Source organism: Oncorhynchus mykiss, chromosome 30, assembly GCF_013265735.2.
Source record: "Oncorhynchus mykiss isolate Arlee chromosome 30, USDA_OmykA_1.1, whole genome shotgun sequence".
Taxonomy (NCBI): domain Eukaryota; kingdom Metazoa; phylum Chordata; class Actinopteri; order Salmoniformes; family Salmonidae; genus Oncorhynchus; species Oncorhynchus mykiss.
The window spans coordinates 12,348,216-12,365,527 of record NC_050570.1 but is presented as its reverse complement, the minus strand read 5'-3'; the positions used below and the strand labels follow the sequence as shown (position 1 = coordinate 12,365,527).

Sequence of the window (17,312 nt, the reverse complement as noted above, 5' to 3'; positions counted from 1 at the left end):
TCTCTTCCCAATTATTTTGCCATCTGTATGGCACAGCTGTCAATTTGTTGGTCCTTAAATGAAACTGGTATACTTTTTTTTAAATGACAATTTTATTTAAACAATAATGATTATCATTTGACTTTATGATACTCAAGTCTCCTCTTAATGATAGATCATAGCAATCTCCAAGCCTTACTGTTCAACCCCCAATTGCAATAACATTAGCCTGTAACAAAAAGGTTCATTTCCTGAATATAAAAACGGCAGATTAATCAGTTTTATGCTCTTGCAGGTGTATGAAAATGTATCCTTTGGCTGAGTAAAAACCCCATAGAAGATAAAACGGTACAGCAGGTGTTTCCATTGCTCTTTTATCGGCTGGGGAACAGTTTGCCAGTGGGAGTGTGAGTGCATGCGAGAGCCTAGTTATGCGCTGGCGGAGCCAAGGCCACTCTCTCACAGACCCAATTTAAAACTCGGCATCACTCTGTTCCTGAGTCAGACTCTCTGCAGGTGAGTGGAGAGGGGGATGGCTAGCAGTCTGTCCAGCCAGATAGACACTGCCTCAGACCCTTGTCCTTTGGTTCTCTCCTCACGCCCTTGAGGAAATCGGGCTGGGGACAGACTGAGGTGGCAATGATGAGTCGGTCCGTTCACTGCTAATTCTGCAGGACAGCATAGGAAGGGTTTCTAACTCAGTCAACATCCGTAGAGGGAGTGTCATAGTAGAAGATACTGTATGAGATGCCATGGGGCGGCAGGGTAGCCTAGTGGTTAGAGCGTTGGACTAGTAACCGGAAGGTTGCAAGTTCAAACCCCCGAGCCGACAAGGTACAAATCTGTCGTTCTGCCCCTGAACAGGCAGTTAACCCACTGTTCCTAGGACGTCATTGAAAATAAGAATTTGTTCCTAACTGACTTGCCTAGTTAAATAAAGGTAAAATAAAATAAATTTAAAAAAATCCAAAAACAAACAAAAAAGCTTACTATAGAGAGTTAGAATACACATGGTGCAAGTTTGAAATGTGGTTGTGAATCAGCAGTTTCTTTCATTATGTCAGTCATAGTCACTTTTTTTTTAGATTGGTAAATTAGCCAGCTATCCAATTTGAAAACAAGTGTTGACGGTCCATATTCTCCTTTCTATTTTCACTCCACAGGTGCCATTCTACTGGGTCCGCAAACACAGAAGGAGCTGATATTCCAAGTGGCATGATATTCCAAGTCTCTATGCTGCCTGACTTAAATCCCCAGCTTGGTGAGTGTGGCATTTGAAGGTGACAGGCCTCACAGAGAAACTCCCACCAGGCTGTGTTTGAGAGAGGCACAACTCCCAGAAATGCCAAACAAAAGAGAAAAGAAAAACTTGACAAATTTCACAATAAATCGGTGTAAACTGTAAAATGTCAACAACAAAAAAATCTAGATCAAGGTACCCATTTCTATATCAAGTGCTAAAAAAAGATAAACCACAAAATGGTCGTCTTTGTTTAAAGGATTGGATTTGAGGTGTCGTTCTGACGCCTTTGAACTGGGATTTTACAGATTAGGCCAAGGCTACACACCTTTCAGTGTGACTTGTAATGTGATACCAGTATGAAAGCTCAGATAGTTTTGTTAATTCAACCGAACCATCCAAATATTTTAACATTTGTGCTGAATAGTCAGTTGATTTTGTTTGTTTTAATTCTTTCATCCACCAAGGCCTGTGCAAATCGGCTTGATTCCACAAATCTTGCCAGTGAGGGATTCACGACGAACATGTAAATAATATGCCGTACCAAATGTCTTGCTGCTGCAGAGAGTGTAAATGTGGGATTGAGGAAAAGCATAGAGAAAAAAGGCCTGTGCAAATCGGCTTGATTCCACAAATCTTGCCAGTGAGGGATTCACGACGAACATGTAAATAATATGCCGTACCAAATGTCTTGCTGCTGCAGAGAGTGTAAATGTGGGATTGAGGAAAAGCATAGAGAAAAAAAAACAAAGAGCGACATCTGTATTCAGTGATGCCTCCAGGGCAATGCTGACAAAGCGTCGCTACATGTCAAACAAACTGTTGCGGATGAAGGGAGGACCCTTCGCTTGCTCCACATTTCCATAATCTGGTTTTGATAAAGGCTTACAGAATGGGGCTACCGAAATAGGTCTTCAAAAGGGCTTGTCCAAATCTAACGATACCCACTGCCAAGGGAAGCTTTGTGTTCCTGTATCTCTACAGTGCATGGGGAATTATGGCTCCGACAGAGATGCTGCAGCTGTTATGCTGTTTATGTAAGAAGTGTGATGGGACAGGGTTCTTCCAGAATGTCGTCTTTGCCATCTTTCTCTCCTTATCTGCAGTCTTCTTTTGAGGTTTCACAGCAGACTGCAAAGGCATTTGTATCTCTGCTCTTCTTCCTTCAAATGGAGCTTATTCCTCTTCTGTGCACCTGTTGTGACTTAGGCGACCATCTTAGCACAAACACTTGCCGTTAAGGCCCAGGTATTTGCTTCTGGGTCAATCCCTTTCAAATGGACACAAAGGAAGAATTGGTAGCAGACAGAAAACACAAGACCATCTTTAAAAAACATCTGTTTATTTTCTTTCATGAATTACAGAGAGCAGTTTTGCATCCTCTCGTCATCATCATCATCTTTATTCCATATTTAATAGTCTATGTAAAGTATGTATTTTCCTCCTATATACATTTCTCTAGTTTTAACAGTGCATTCGGAAAGAATTCAGACCCCTTGACATTTTCACGTTAGAGCCTTATTCTAAAATAGATTAAATATTTATTGTTTTCCGGGAATCGACACACAATACCCCATAAAGACATAGCAAAAACAGGTTTTTAGACAAATCTGCTAATTTATTATAAGTAAAAAACAGAAATACCTTATTCATATACAGTGGGGCAAAAAAGTATTTAGTCAGCCACCAATTGTGCAAGTTCTCCTACTTAAAAAGATGAGGCCTGTAATTTTCATCATGGGTACACTTCAACTATGACAGACAAAATGAGAAAAAAAATCCAGAAAATCACATTGTAGGATTTTTAATGAATTTATTTGCAAATTATGGTGAAAAATAAGTATTTGGTCACCTACAAACAAGCAAGATTTCTGGCTCTCACAGACCTGTAACTTCTTCTTTAAGAGGCTCCTCTGTCCTCCACTCGTTCCCTGTATTAATGGCACCTGTTTGAACTTGTTATCAGTATAAGACACCTGTCCACAACCTCAAACAGTCACACTCCAAACTCCACTATGGCCAAGACCAAAGAGCTGTCAAAGGACACCAGAAACAAAATTGTAGACCTGCACCAGGCTGGGAAGACTGAATCTGCAATAGGTAAGCAGCTTGGTCTGAAGAAATCAACTGTGGGAGCAATTATTAGGAAATAGAAGACATACAAGACCACTGATAATCTCCTTTGATCTGGGGCTCCACGCAGGATCTCACCCCGTGGGGTCAAAATGATCACAAGAATGGTGAGCAAAAATCCCAGAAGCACACGGGGGGACCTAGTGAATGACCTGCAGAGAGCTGGGACCAAAGTAACAAAGCCTACCATCAGTAACACACTACGCCGCCAGGGACTCAAATCCTGCAGTGCCAGACGTGTCCCCCTGCTTAAGCCAGTACATGTCCAGGCCCGTCTGAAGTTTGCTAGAGAGCATTTGGATGATCCAGAAGAAGATTGGGAGAATGTCACATGGTCAGATGAAACCAAAATATAAATTTTTGGTAAAAACTCAACTCGTCGTGTTTGGAGGACAAAGAATGCTGAGTTGCATCCAAAGAACACCATACCTACTGTGAAGCATGGGGGTGGGCTGTTTCTGCAAAGGGACCAGGACGACTGATCCGTGTAAAGGAAAGAATGAATGGGGCTATGTATCGTGAGATTTTGAGTGAAAACCTCCTTCCATCAGCAAGGGCATTGAAGATGAAATGTGGCTGGGTCTTTCAGCATGACAATGATCCCAAACACACTGCCCGGGCAACGAAGGAGTGGCTTCGTAAGAAGCATTTTATGGTCCTGGAGTGGCCTAGCCAGTCTCCAGATCTCAACCCCATAGAAAATCTTTGGAGGGAGTTGAAAGTCTGTGTTGCCCAGCAACAGCCCCAAAACATCACTGCTCTAGAGGAGATCTGCATGGAGGAATGGGCCAAAATAGCAGCAACAGTGTGTGAAAACCTTTAAGACTTACAGAGAACGTTTGACCTCTGTCATTGCCAACAAAGGGTATATAACAAAGTATTGAGATAAACTTTTGTTATTGACCAAATACTTATTTTCCACCATAATTTGTAAATAAATTCATTAAAAATCCTACAATGTGATTTTCTGGATTTCTTTCGTCATTTTGTCTGTCATAGTTGAAGTGTACCTATGATGAAAATTACAGGCCTCTCATCATTTTAAGTGGGAGAACTTGCACAATTGGTGGCTGACTAAATACTTTTTGCCCCACTAAGTATTCAGCCCCTTTGCAATGAGACTAAATTGAGGTCAGGTGCATTGTGTTTCCATTGATCATTCTTAAGATGTTTCTACAACTTGGACTCCACCTGTGGTGAATTCAATTGATTGGGCATGATATGGAAAGGCACACACCTGTCTATATAAAAAGGTCCCACAGTTGACAGTGCATGTCAGTGCAAAAACCAAGGCAAGAGGTTGAAGGAATTGTCCGTAGAGCTCTGAGACAGGATTGTGTCGAGGCACAGACCTGGTGAAGGGTACCATAACATTTCTGCAGCATTGGAGGTCCCCAAGAACACAGTGGCCCACATCATTCTTAAATGGAAGAAGTTTGGAACCACCAAGACTCTTCCTAGAGCTGGCCGCCCAGCCAAACTGAGCAATTGGGGAGAAGGGCCTTGGTTGAGGAGGTGACCAAGAACCTGATGGTCACTCTGACAGAGCTCCAGAGTTCCTCTGTGGAGATGGGAGAACCTTTCAGAAGGACAAACATCTCTGCAGCACTCCACCAATCAGGCCTTTATGGTAAAGTGGCCAGACGGAAGCCACTCCTCAGTAAAAGGCACGACAGCCCGATTGGAGTTTGCCAAAAGGCACCTAAAGACTCTCAGACCATGAGAAAGAAGATTCTCTGGTCTGATGAAACCAACATTGAACTATTTGCGAAAAAGGACTGTCGTTGCTCCAATGTGTACCTAACCATAAACATGAATGCCTTTCTTAAAATCAATACATAGAAGTATATATTTTTAAACCTGCATATTTAGCTAAAAGAAAGGTTAGCAGGCAATATTAACCAGGTGAAATTGTGTCACTTCTCTTGCGTTCATTGTACACAGAGTCAGGGTATATGCAACAGTTTGGGCCGCCTGGCTCATTGCGAACTAATTTACCAGAATTTTACGTAATATTTAGACTTAGGGATGCCATCCGTTAGATAAAATACGGAACCATTCCGTATTTCACTGAAAGAATAAACGTTTTGTTTTCGAAATGATAGTTTCCGGATTCGACCATATTAATGACCTAAGGCTTGTATTTCTATGTGTTATTATGTATAATTAAGTCTATGATTTGATAGAGCAATCTGACTGAGCGAATGTTGGCACCAGCAGGCTCGTAAGCATTCACTCAAACAGCATTTTCATGCGTTTTGCCAGCAGCTCATCGCAATGCTTCAAGCCATTTATGACTTCAAGCCTATCAACTCCCGAGATTAGGCTGGTGTAACCGATGTGAAATGGCTAGCTAGTTAGCGGGGTGCGCGCTAATAGCGTTTCAAACGTCACTCGCTCTGAGACTTGGAGTAGTTGTTCCCCTTGCTCTGCATGGGTAACGCTGCTTCGAGGGTGGCTGTTGTCGATGTGTTCCTGGTTCGAGCCCAGGTAGCGGCGAGGAGAGGGATGGAAGCTATACTGTTACACTGGCAATACTAAAATGCCTATAATAACTACAACCTAAAACTTCTTACCTGGGAATATTGAAGACTCATGTTAAAAGAAACCACCAGCTTTCATATGTTCTCATGTTCTGAGCAAGGTACTTAAACGTTCGCTTTCTTACATGGCACACATTTTTACATGGCACATATTACTTTCTTCTACAACACTTTGTTTTTGCATTATTTAAACCAAATTTAACATGTTCCATTATTTATTTGAGGCTAAATATATTTTATTGATGTGTTAAGTTAAAATAAGTGTTCATTCAGTATTGTTGTAATTGTCATTATTACGAATAAATAAAAATCATCCGAATAATCGGTATCGGCTTTTTTTGGTCCTCCAATAATCGGTATCGGCATTGAAAAATCATAATCGGCCGACCTCTATTAGGGGCCCTCGCTTTCACCCACATACAGTATCTCAGCTGGGCCCAATACTGGCCAAAGACCAGAACTGGGAGCCATGATGGAAAGGCTTGGATCAGCTGATCCCTGTGGGAGATAGGGAGGGTCAACCACGTCTTACTGCCCGTGACACCGTGTGTTCACTATTTGAGTTCAAGTGAATGCTCTGGCAGATAATACCAGGGTCTTGCACAGCACTTTGTGATCCATAGCATGCAGTTTTTACCTCAAAAGGGGAGGAGCACTGGACAAACTTTCACAGGCTAACCTCACTGGCATTGAGACTTATAAATATTCTGACACTATTACACTGGGCACTCCAGCACGAAATTACAGCCTCTGGTGCGCATCGTAGGGTAGAATACACGTGGTGAATGAATTGCCCAGTGTCGAAGGGAGATTTAAACAAAAGGAAGCATTTGTTTTTACAAAGAAAGACAGGAAAATACAAGAGGCTTATTAATTCCATACTCTTCACACAGTGATAATTCATTACATTATCCTGTACCTGAACCATTATTCTCAAAGATGTATGCTCTGATTTTAGCTGCCCTTGAAAGGCGAGATCCTAAAATAATGGCACTGGGCAATTTAGCAAAACAAATCTATTAGCCTAAATTATAGAGCAGATAAAAGTAAACAGGGATTTTTAACGAAATTGGTTAAAATTACAGAGCCAATTTAAACATGTAATGCCCTACCTTTAACAAATATGGCACTACCTTAAAAACCCTTGGTGATAGAAGTGATTCATGTGCTAATAAGCCTATGATTTAAAATGTAGCCTTGCAACACTTCAGCTAAAATTAACTTGTGCTACTTTGGCTATGCCTAATTTAAACACTGTTTATTACTGAATGAACATGATAAGCCCCACAGACACCTTCACCTCATAGTATAGGGAAGTGGTTTTCAAACCTCTCCTTGGGGACCCCCAGACTAGCTCACCAGATTCACCTGAAGAGCTTGATAATTAGTTGACAATGTAAATAAGGTGTGCTAAGCAGTTAGGGCTGGCACAATTACCAGGGGTCCCCTGATTAAAAGCATAAGAAATGTCTTTCTGCATTTTGTAAACGCAGACCTAAAATGCTTCTTGTTGTAATTTCTGCTCGGCATCAGACTAATTTTGTGCTTCATTTGCACTTCTCTACTTGGATGAAAATTCACGAACTAGGCATTCTATCAGCAAACAGCGCTCTGACTGATGTATAGCTACTTTTCTCAGTGTAGCCTACTTTAATCAGTTAAAATGCAAGATTAACTTCAAGAAAAACATTAGGGAATGTAGCTGGCTACATTCTATGATAAACATTAGAAATATGACCTTGCTTTGTCATTTACTTGTGTGGCTACTAGCCAAATATCGTTGCACCTCTGTTCTCATCTGATGAAAACAAAGCTATTTTCTGACAAATGTGTAGCACTAATGTATTTTCTGTGAAGGAAAACTATAGTTGCAAGCCCCTGATCACTAGTGAAGAAAAAAATAAACACTTGACTTTCAAAAGAAAAACAGGTAAAATGGTTTGAAAAAACAGATTTATTTCTGGTCAGAGTTTTGAAAATGCAGTTTTCTGAAAATGAATGTGATTGGTGAATTACTGTATAACCCTGTAGCCAACAGTTATTGATGAAGACATCATGAAAATAAAATAACCGTTTAAACAATTTGTTATTCTTTTTTTTTTGTGTGGAAAGAACAGCTGACTGAAGACGGGATGGCCGGGCATTCATGTGGTTTAGTCCGTTTCTACTTTACCATGGACTCTACAACATGATGAAACTTTGTTGCACATTGCTGAAACAAGCAAGATGTTGTAGCAAACGAGTCTTTGGTTGCCTATGCAAAACACCCTTCCCTGAAGCAGCAGCTCATGCGTTCAGGAGCGGAGGAGAAAATGTGAGTCTTAAAAAATATATAGATATTATTTGTTGTGCTATTCGAATAGCTATTACGGTGACCGCGATCATTTGGCTGACCAATAACCGTCATCCAAAATTCAATGACCGTCACAGCCCTACTAGCAGTAAAATCGTTCAAATTAGAGGTCAACCGATTATGATCTTTCAACGCCGATACCGATTATTCGAGGACCAAAAAAAGCCAATACCGATTAATCGGACGATTTAAAAAAATGTTTTTGTAATAATGACAATTACAACAATACTGAATGAACACTTATTTTAACTTAATATAATACATCAATAAAAATCAATTTAGTCTCAAATAAATAATGAAACATATTCAATTTGGTTTAAATAATGCAAAAACAAAGTGTTGGAGAAGGAAAAGTACAATATCTGCCATGTAAAAAAAGCTAACGTTTAAGTTCCTTGCAAAGAAAATGGGAACATATGAAAGCTGGTGGTTCCTTTTAACAGGAGTTTACAATATTCCAAGGTAAGAGGTTTTAGGTTGTAGTTAATGTGGTATTTATAGGACTATTTCTCTCTATACCATTTGTATTTCATATACCTTTGACTATTGGATGTTCTTATAGGCACTATAGTATTGCCAATGTAAAAGTATAGCTTCCGTCCCTCTCCTCGCCGCTACCTGGGCTCGAACCAGGAACACATCGACCACAGCCACACTCGAAGCAGCGTTACCCATCGCTCCACAAAAGCCGCGGCCCTTTGCTGAGCAAGGGGAATAAGTACTCCAAGTCTCAGAGCGAGTGACGTTTGAAACGCTATTAGCGCGCACCACGCTAACTAGCTAGCCATTTCACATTGGTTACACCAGCCATTAGGCTGATAGGCTTGAAGTCAAACAGCGCTGTGCTTGCGAAGAGATGCTGGCAAAATGCACGAAAGTGCTGTTTGAATGAATGCTTACGAGCCTGCTGCTGCCTTCCATCGCTCATGTCAAGACGGCTCTAACAAATCATAGACTTATTTATAACATAATAACACACAGAAATATGAGCCTTTGGTCATTAATATGGTCGAATCCGGAAACTATACATTTCAAAAACAAAATGTTTATTATTTCAGTGAAATATGGAACCATTCCCTATTTTATCTAACGGGTGGCATCCCTAAGTCTAAATATTCTTGTTACATTGCACAACCTTCAATGTTATGTCATAATTATGTAAAATTCTGGCAAATTAGTTCGCAATGAGCCAGGCTGCCCATACCCTGACTCTGTGTGCAATGAACGCAAGAGAAATTACACAATTTCACCTGGTTAATATTGCCTGCTAACCTGTGGTTAGGTACAGTCGTCCAACGAGTGTGCTTTTTCCGCAAATGCGCTTTTGTTAAATCATCCCCCAGCATTGCATCGATTATATGCAACACAGGACACGCTAGATAAACTAGTAATATCAAACATGTGTAGTTATAACTAGTGATTATGATTGATTGATTGTTTTTTATAAGATAAGTTTAAGGCTAGCTAGCAACTTACCTTGGCTTCTACTGTATTCGCCTAACAGGCAGTTGTGGACTCCTTGTGGAGTGCCACGAGAGGCAGGTGGTTATAGCGTTGGACTAGTTAACTGTAAGGTTGCAAGATTGAATCCCCCGAGCTGACAAGGTGAAAATCTGTCGTTCTGCCCCTGAACAAGGCAGTTAACCCACCGTTCCTAGGCAGTCATTGAAAATAAGAATGTGTTCTTAACTGACTTGCCTTGTTAAATAAAAAGGTATAAAAATATATAATTAAAAAATAAATAAAAATCAGCAAAATCGGCGCCCAAAAATACAGATTTCCGATTGTTATGAAAACTTGAAATCGGCCCTAATTAATCGGCCATTCCGATTAATCGGTTGACCTCTAGTTCAAATACATGGAATGTCTGGGGGAGCCCGAGGAGACGTTTGAAAACCCCTGCTGCTGTAGGGTAGGCCTACCTTTAGGAGAAAGGCCTATCAAATAGGCTTTCTTTTTAGTATTATTTGCGTAATCAGTGTCCTGCACCAATTTCAGTGACGTACCATAACGCCAGAGGTTGCTGATGTCAACATAGTTAGCAAGACCTGCACCATTCAAGTGGGACGTTTGTAATAATTTCCAGCACAACCATCTACCCTGTGCTTCAAAACACTTCAAGAAATTAGCAAGCTTTGAGTGTATGGGTTAAGGAGAAGTAAAAGTTAGTCTATGTTCTGATGGTGGATGCAGTCAATTACAATGTAAAAGCGTGTTAAGACCTTTAAAATGCATTCTATCATTATCATGCTCTAATTCTGTTGCACTCAGTCTTACCTGGAAAAACATATTCCATACCCATCCCTAATAGAGGGGGCAAAACAAAGGCAAAGCATTTGTCCCAGCCTAGCACTACAACAGCTGATTCTAGTAGCCTAACCAAGGTGTTAATTAAAAGTGTGTTGTGTGTTCGTGCTGGCCAGGAACAAAAACCTGCACACCCTGTAGGTGTCCAGGAACAGGGCTGGTCACCACAGATCGACAGGGTCCCTTTTAAGCAATATATTTACAAAGAAAAACTAAAGGTGAATTAAGTAACTTATAATTCAGGATGGAAAACCACAGCTGTTAGGACCGTATAATTACAGTGATTTATGATTAATAGCGCAACATTTTTTAACTTGATTAAATTATTGTCTACGTGCCGTCTTGATCACTAGAACTAGTCTGCTATTTAATATTCTTAATCATTATTCGTTTGTCTCTGTACCACCATACAGCCACCCAATGGGGACCAATTACACAGTGGAATTACAGTTCCCTTAAATGGTAATTATGCCTGCATTGGGACCCACAGTGTAGCGCTACATAGTAATTTAGCTGCTTTAGTGACTTTGTAAATTCACTGGGAACTTATTCCATTACATATAAACAGAAAGTCATCTTGGCCCATTAGATTTTTTTTTTTTTTTTTAACCTCTAGGCAAGTCAGTTAAACAAATTCTTATTTACAATGACGACCTACCCCGGCCAAACCCTAACACGGACGACGCTGAGCCAAATGTGCGCCGCCCTATGTGACTCCCAATCATGGCCAGTTGTGATACACCGTGGAATCGAACCAGGGTCTGTAGAGACGCCTCTAGCACTGAGATGCAGTTACTTAGACCGCTGCGCCACTCGAGAGCAAATTCCTGGCACACACCACTTATGCATTTTACAATTATTATTCATCCTGCTACCAGTCACTTTCTCCTAATCCCTCGCCTATATGTACATATACCTCAAACTACACCGGTATCCCTGCTCATTGTAAATTTGGAATTGGCACTGACCCGGTTTGTAGCTTCCTCTATTTTCTTGTGTTTTCTTTATTAAATATTAGATATACTATTCTGATATTGATTACTGCACTGATGGGTTGAGCGTTTCACTGTACTTGTGCATGTGACAATAAAACCATGAAGTTGGCATGTTTTGGACTAGTTAGTTAACTTAAATTCGGTCTAGCTAACATAAATGAACTGTCAAACAAGTTCGCTAGCTAAAAACAGTAGCAGGCTTGCTGGTTTCAGTTCGCCGCTGACTTGCTAGCTCTAACGCTATGGTCCACGCGCATGCGTCGGATGCACACGCATGGAGAGCTAAAAGAGTGCTATTTTTTTTTAGAAACGACATCCTGCGCACACAACACTTTTTCAGGACTTTAACAAAATTTTTACTTGGTTGAGGTTATGAAAGCATACTGAAGATAGTCACTAAACAAAATCGGGGGGAAACAAAGACAACTTGCTGTTGTTGTGCGATGGACCAGAGCTACTTGGCTAAAATGGCTAGGTATAGTAACTTTCTAAAACAATTGCTAGTAGATATGACGCTACGTTATGCCTCAAAATGATTAGCTACATTCCCTAATTTACATATTAAGTAACTAGAAAGGTATCCATATTCTGACCATACGAAACATTTCTGACTGTTCACTAGCTAACGTTGATCGGTGAGATAGCCAGCTTCTTCACAGCTAACGTTAGCATGCACGATAGCTAGCAGTAGACAACAAGATAAGTCTTGCAAGGATCCAAAGCAAGTCCATTTTTCCTCATACGTGACAGACGAGGACACCAATATAAATTATGTTGAGGCAATGACTAAATGAAAGTTAAGTTTGTCAACTTACTTTGAGTTTACATGCAGCACGGACTGATTCCTTGAATTTCCCTCTTGTTTTTAACTATGGAGGAACCAACTACCAGTATGACAGATATCGACGTCATCTTTTTGCGCATGCGTACGGCATATGGAGGGCCGCGTTCACCTCAGTCAAAGAGGGAAAGGCAAAGTCAGTATAATATATATTTTGAACGGTTTGTGTAATGTTTACTGTTAATTTCTAATTGTTTATTTCACATTTGTTTATTATCTATTTCAATTACCTTGACAATGTTAACATATGTTTCCCATGCCAATAAATCCCATTGAATTGAGAGGTGCTAGAATTGCATCTCAGTGCTAGAGGCATCACAACAGACCCTGGTTCGATTCCAGGCTGTATCACAACCGGACGTGGGCGGCACACAATTGGCCCAGCGTCGTTAGGGTTTGGCCGGGGTAGGCTGTCATTGTAAATAAGACTTTGTTCTTAACTGATTTGCCTAGTTAAATAAAGGTTCAATAAAAAAAATAACTGAATACAGATGCTCTTTGCTTGCGTGCAAACAGTCAGACATGCTTCCAGAGAATCTTATGCAGGGTTTCAAGTAATTTCTATCTCAAATACAATTCTATTTCTCACTTACGCCGAATACAACAGGTAGACCTTACCATGAAATGCTTACTTACAAGCCCTTAACCAACAATGCAGTTCAAGAAATAGAGTGCACAGGGGTGCACATTTCAAACTTAACCAGGAAGCAAGTTATCGTGATGGCTGCCATAACAGCTGGTATTTGACCATCAAATCAAAGTTTATTGGTCGCGTTCACAGTTTAGCAGATGTTATAGCGGTGCAGCACAATACTTATGTGACTAGCTCCTAACAATGCAGTAAAAGGTCAAACAAGTACATAAATAATTAAAATATAAAACAAATTAGTAAAAATAATTACAAATGATCAAGAAAGTTCGTGAAGCATTCAATTAACAACCCAAATAGCACTGAAACAGTAATCAAAATACAATCATGCAACAAGTAAAAGCATGCAATGTGGTATAAACATTCCTCAGGTGGTATGAAAACATCCTAGAAGGGATGCTCCCTTCAAAATCACCCAGAAAGTGGAATTCAAAATGGCCACCAATGGAGATGGTAATGGATCCATAGTCATATTTAAAACAGTTATTAAGTGAAATAAAAACATGAAAACAAGTCATAATTAACGGTTGTAAACGGTTCAGGGAACAGAACAGAAAATTATGAAATTATTTGGGGAACAGGACCCAAACCGGAAAGTCAAGTGATCTATACTATTCCAGAATCATAACCGTTATTTTAAAAGCATGGGAACTAGTTATTTATGTTCCAGGCAAAACAAAGCACCTATGCAAAGCATTTACTCTGTCAGTCAAACTTATTCCAGTGTCTGTCGGCCTGCCAGCACATGTGTGTGTAGGCTGTAGGCTACCTGCTCCTCCCCTCTAAAGCATAGGTTACTGTAGCCTACTGACAACGTTACAAGCATGATTTAGAAATCTGGGAGACATGTTTAAAAGAATGGTCCAACTTTTTCCATACTAGTTAAGGATACTATAGTTATCACATTTCACTTTGGATTTATTAAATACAAAAAGGTAAGACCTGTTTTTAATTGTAGTGCTGCTTTGCACACACAAGCTTGTTAGCAAGCAAGCTAGCTAGCTAGCTGGCTAACTTTTGCTCTGGTCCAATGTTAAACCTACTCGGAAGTTCAAAGACATTCAAAGTTCCTCCATAGAAGCTGCTCCTCTGTAGATATAATTGTGGGCATAATTCATATAATGCAAGGCATAACAGTGCTTCAAGGCAAGCTTCCTCCATCCTCTCTTGCTCTCTCCTCACCTACAAAGTTTCAGTTGCGTCTCATGCCCTAAACTGTTACTGGCAGCACAGTCTGTGTTTGTCTTTCATTTTGATTAAACCATTATGTCCTGGCAAAATACAATTAGCTCTTAATGACTTTCCTATACAGATTAAATCGTTTACCCGCTCCATAGCAAGCCGCTCTGTCCGCACTGATTGGTGAAGTTATTTAATGTCGAATTAGATGTAAAAACAAAAGTCGATTTCAGAGGTTTAAAAAGGAACCGAAAGGAATGATATAAACCAAAACTTTTATTTGGTTCTAACTGATTCAGAACTTTATTTTTCTGGTCAGTAGAACATAATAATGGTTCTGTTCAGAATTGGAAAATAATTATTATTGGAAAATAATTTTGGTTCCAACCCCTGGTAATAAAACATCAAATGTATTCCTTAAATTGTGATTAGCGAAGAAAATAAAAACGTAGGGCCCTGGTACACATATGCCAGCATAATGCAGTGCATGATAATCTAGCATTCTGTCATCAACACTTCCAAGAACAGATATGTCACGGCTTCTAGGAGTAGTGGGTGGAGGAGTCAGGCGCAGAGAGCAGGGTTAGTAATAACGTGGGTCTTTATTCCAGGAACAGAGTAACGGTCACGCTAAACACAAGGGCGCATAAAATACCACGTCCAAACAAACAGGACGAAACGGTCCGGAAAAAGGAACCCACAATAACCCACACACATGAACAGAAAAACAAGCCAGCACAAAAGCAGGCGGGCCTAACGGGTTTAAATAGCCCCAAAACAAAACCCAAACAAGAAACAGGTGAAACTAATCAGACAAAACTAACTGAAACAGAAAAGGGGATCGGTGGAAGCTAGTAGGCCGGCGATGACGACCGCCGAGCTCCGCCCGAACAGGAAGAGGAACCATCTTCGGCGGGATTCGTGACAAGATGGGCTCACTTTTGCAGCCACACCTCAAGAGTTCTCTACAAACTTTGTCAGCCCTTAGTAAGAGTGTCCGCAAAGTTGTCCAGGAATCAACTGTTTTTTTATAGCCCATCCTAATCTTTCTGGTGAAGGTGCCAATTGGATGGTTTTCAGACTTGTTGACCAAATGCTTGTTTGGTACACTGCTCGGTTTGAATATCGCAGCAGCGATGGAGATGTTCTCCATCGGGAATGACCTCTTGTTGAAGATATCTTTTCTCAGATCATTGACAAAATCTAGGCTGGTTAACTTGTTATGGACAAAACAGGTGTATCGCTCAACCAATGTGAAAGTGGATTAATCCAGATCAAGTGTTTGAAATAGTTCAGCTGCCATGGAATGAAGGCATCAGTCACCTCTGGAAATGACTTTCATGCAACCCAAGCTGTCTTTTTGCTCTTTCCATGTAACTGTGAGGTTGTACCACAACCTGTGAATGCGTGGAAGCGGTTGTGCATTCCAAGCTTCTCATAGATGGTGTTGATACAAATCTCCTGGTAGTGTTTACCCATACCAAAAGTAACCCACAGCTTTAGGGTTGGATAATCCTTGTTAAAATGGAAGAACAGCACAGAAAGGAGTACAATGATGTCTGTATCCACTGGTCCAATGAGAATGGTTAGTGCACCCTTTCAAATCATTGTTCATTTGGAAGACCCATTTGCGTCCAACCTTTAACTTCCTGACTGATGTCTTGAGATGTTGCTTCAACATAGCCACATAATTTTCCTTCATCGTGAGGCCATTATTTTGTGAAGTGCACCAGTCCCTCCTGCAGCAAAGCACCCCCACAACATGATGCTGCCACCCACGTGCTTCACGGTTGGGATGGTGCAAGCCTCCCCTTTTCTCCAAACATAACGATGGCCAATTATGGTCTTTTTTCTGAGAGGTATGACGGCTGCGTGGTCCCATGGCGTTTATACTTGCGTACTATTGTTTGTACAGATGAACATCGTACCGTCAGGCATTTGGAAATTGCTCCCAAGGATGAACCAGACTTGTGGAGGTCTACAATGTTTTTTCAGAGGTCTTGGTTGATTTCTTCTGATTTTCCCATGATGTCAAGCAAAGAGGCACTGAGTTTGAAGGTAGGCCTTGAAATACATCCACAGGTACACCTCCAATTGACTCAAATGATGTCAATTAGCCTATCAGAAGCTTCTAAAACCATGACATAATTTTCTGGAATTTTCCAAGCTGTTTAAGGGCACAGTCAACTTACTGTATGTAAACTTCTGACCCACTGGAATTGTGATACAGTGAATTATAAGTGAAATAGTCTGTTTGTAAACAATTGTTGGAAAAATGACTTGTGTCATGCACAAAGTAGATGTCGTAAATGACCAAAACTATAGTTTTTAACATGACATTTGTGGAGTGGTTGAAAAACGAGTTTTAATGACTCCAACCTAAGTGTATGTAAACTTCCAACTTCAACTATAAGTCTACAACTTCAGTGATGTTTGCAATTCGTTCCAGTCATTGAGTCTCCGCAGGTTCCCGTGGTATTGGGTATACATCCTACCTTTCATGTGTCCAGAGTTAAACCCATGTCTCACAGCCCTTTGTCTCCTGTTTCCAGGTCCACCCCTCTTCCCCGTCTCATCGATTGCCAACCGGCTTACGTGGTGAGGTGTCTCCTGAAGGTTCGACCTTGGGGCAGGGGGTTCCAGTTTCTGTTACTGTTTTAACCTTTTGTGCCCGCTCTGACCCTGAGCCTGCCTGCCGTCCTGTACCTTTGCCCCACTACTCTGGATTACTGACCTCTACCTGACCTGACCTTGAGCCTGCCTGCCTTCCTGTACCTTTGCCCCACTACTCTGGATTACTGACCTCTACCTGACCTGACCTTGAGCCTGCCTGCCGTCCGGTACCTTTGCCCCACTACTTTGGATTGTTGACCCCTGCCTGCCTTTACGTTGATGTAATAAACATTGTTACTTCGACACAGTGCGTTTGGGTCTTACCTGAAATGTGATAAAAAGTGTCAGTGCAAAAAAAAAGGAATAAAATATGGGGTCGATGTAAATAGTCCTGGTGGGCATTTGATTAACTGTTCAGCAGTCTTATGGCTTGGGGATAGAAGCTGTTAAGGAGCCTTTTGGCCCCAGACTTGGTGCTCC

General features: G+C 40.8%; 1 protein-coding gene and 1 long non-coding RNA gene across 6 annotated transcripts in view; one reads left to right on the top strand and one right to left on the bottom strand.

The window, feature by feature from the left end:
• Nucleotides 1-12,491, bottom strand: part of pot1 (protection of telomeres 1 homolog) — a 48,767-nt gene extending 36,276 nt beyond the window's left edge. For 4 of the 5 annotated variants that reach the window (XR_005040859.1, XM_021598823.2, XM_021598827.2 and 1 more), the window contains exon 1: nucleotides 12,366-12,487. The gene's annotated coding sequence lies outside the window, so the exon portion shown is untranslated. Of the gene's footprint in view, nucleotides 1-12,365 lie in introns of all 5 variants that reach the window. The other variant, XM_021598825.2, reaches the window with a different exon arrangement.
• Nucleotides 12,492-14,315: 1,824 nt separating this feature from the next.
• Nucleotides 14,316-17,016, top strand: LOC118945774. Its single transcript, XR_005040860.1, has 3 exons — nucleotides 14,316-15,804; nucleotides 16,135-16,277; nucleotides 16,772-17,016. It is a non-coding gene; the product is annotated as an uncharacterized LOC118945774 (long non-coding RNA).
• Nucleotides 17,017-17,312: the final 296 nt, after the last annotated feature.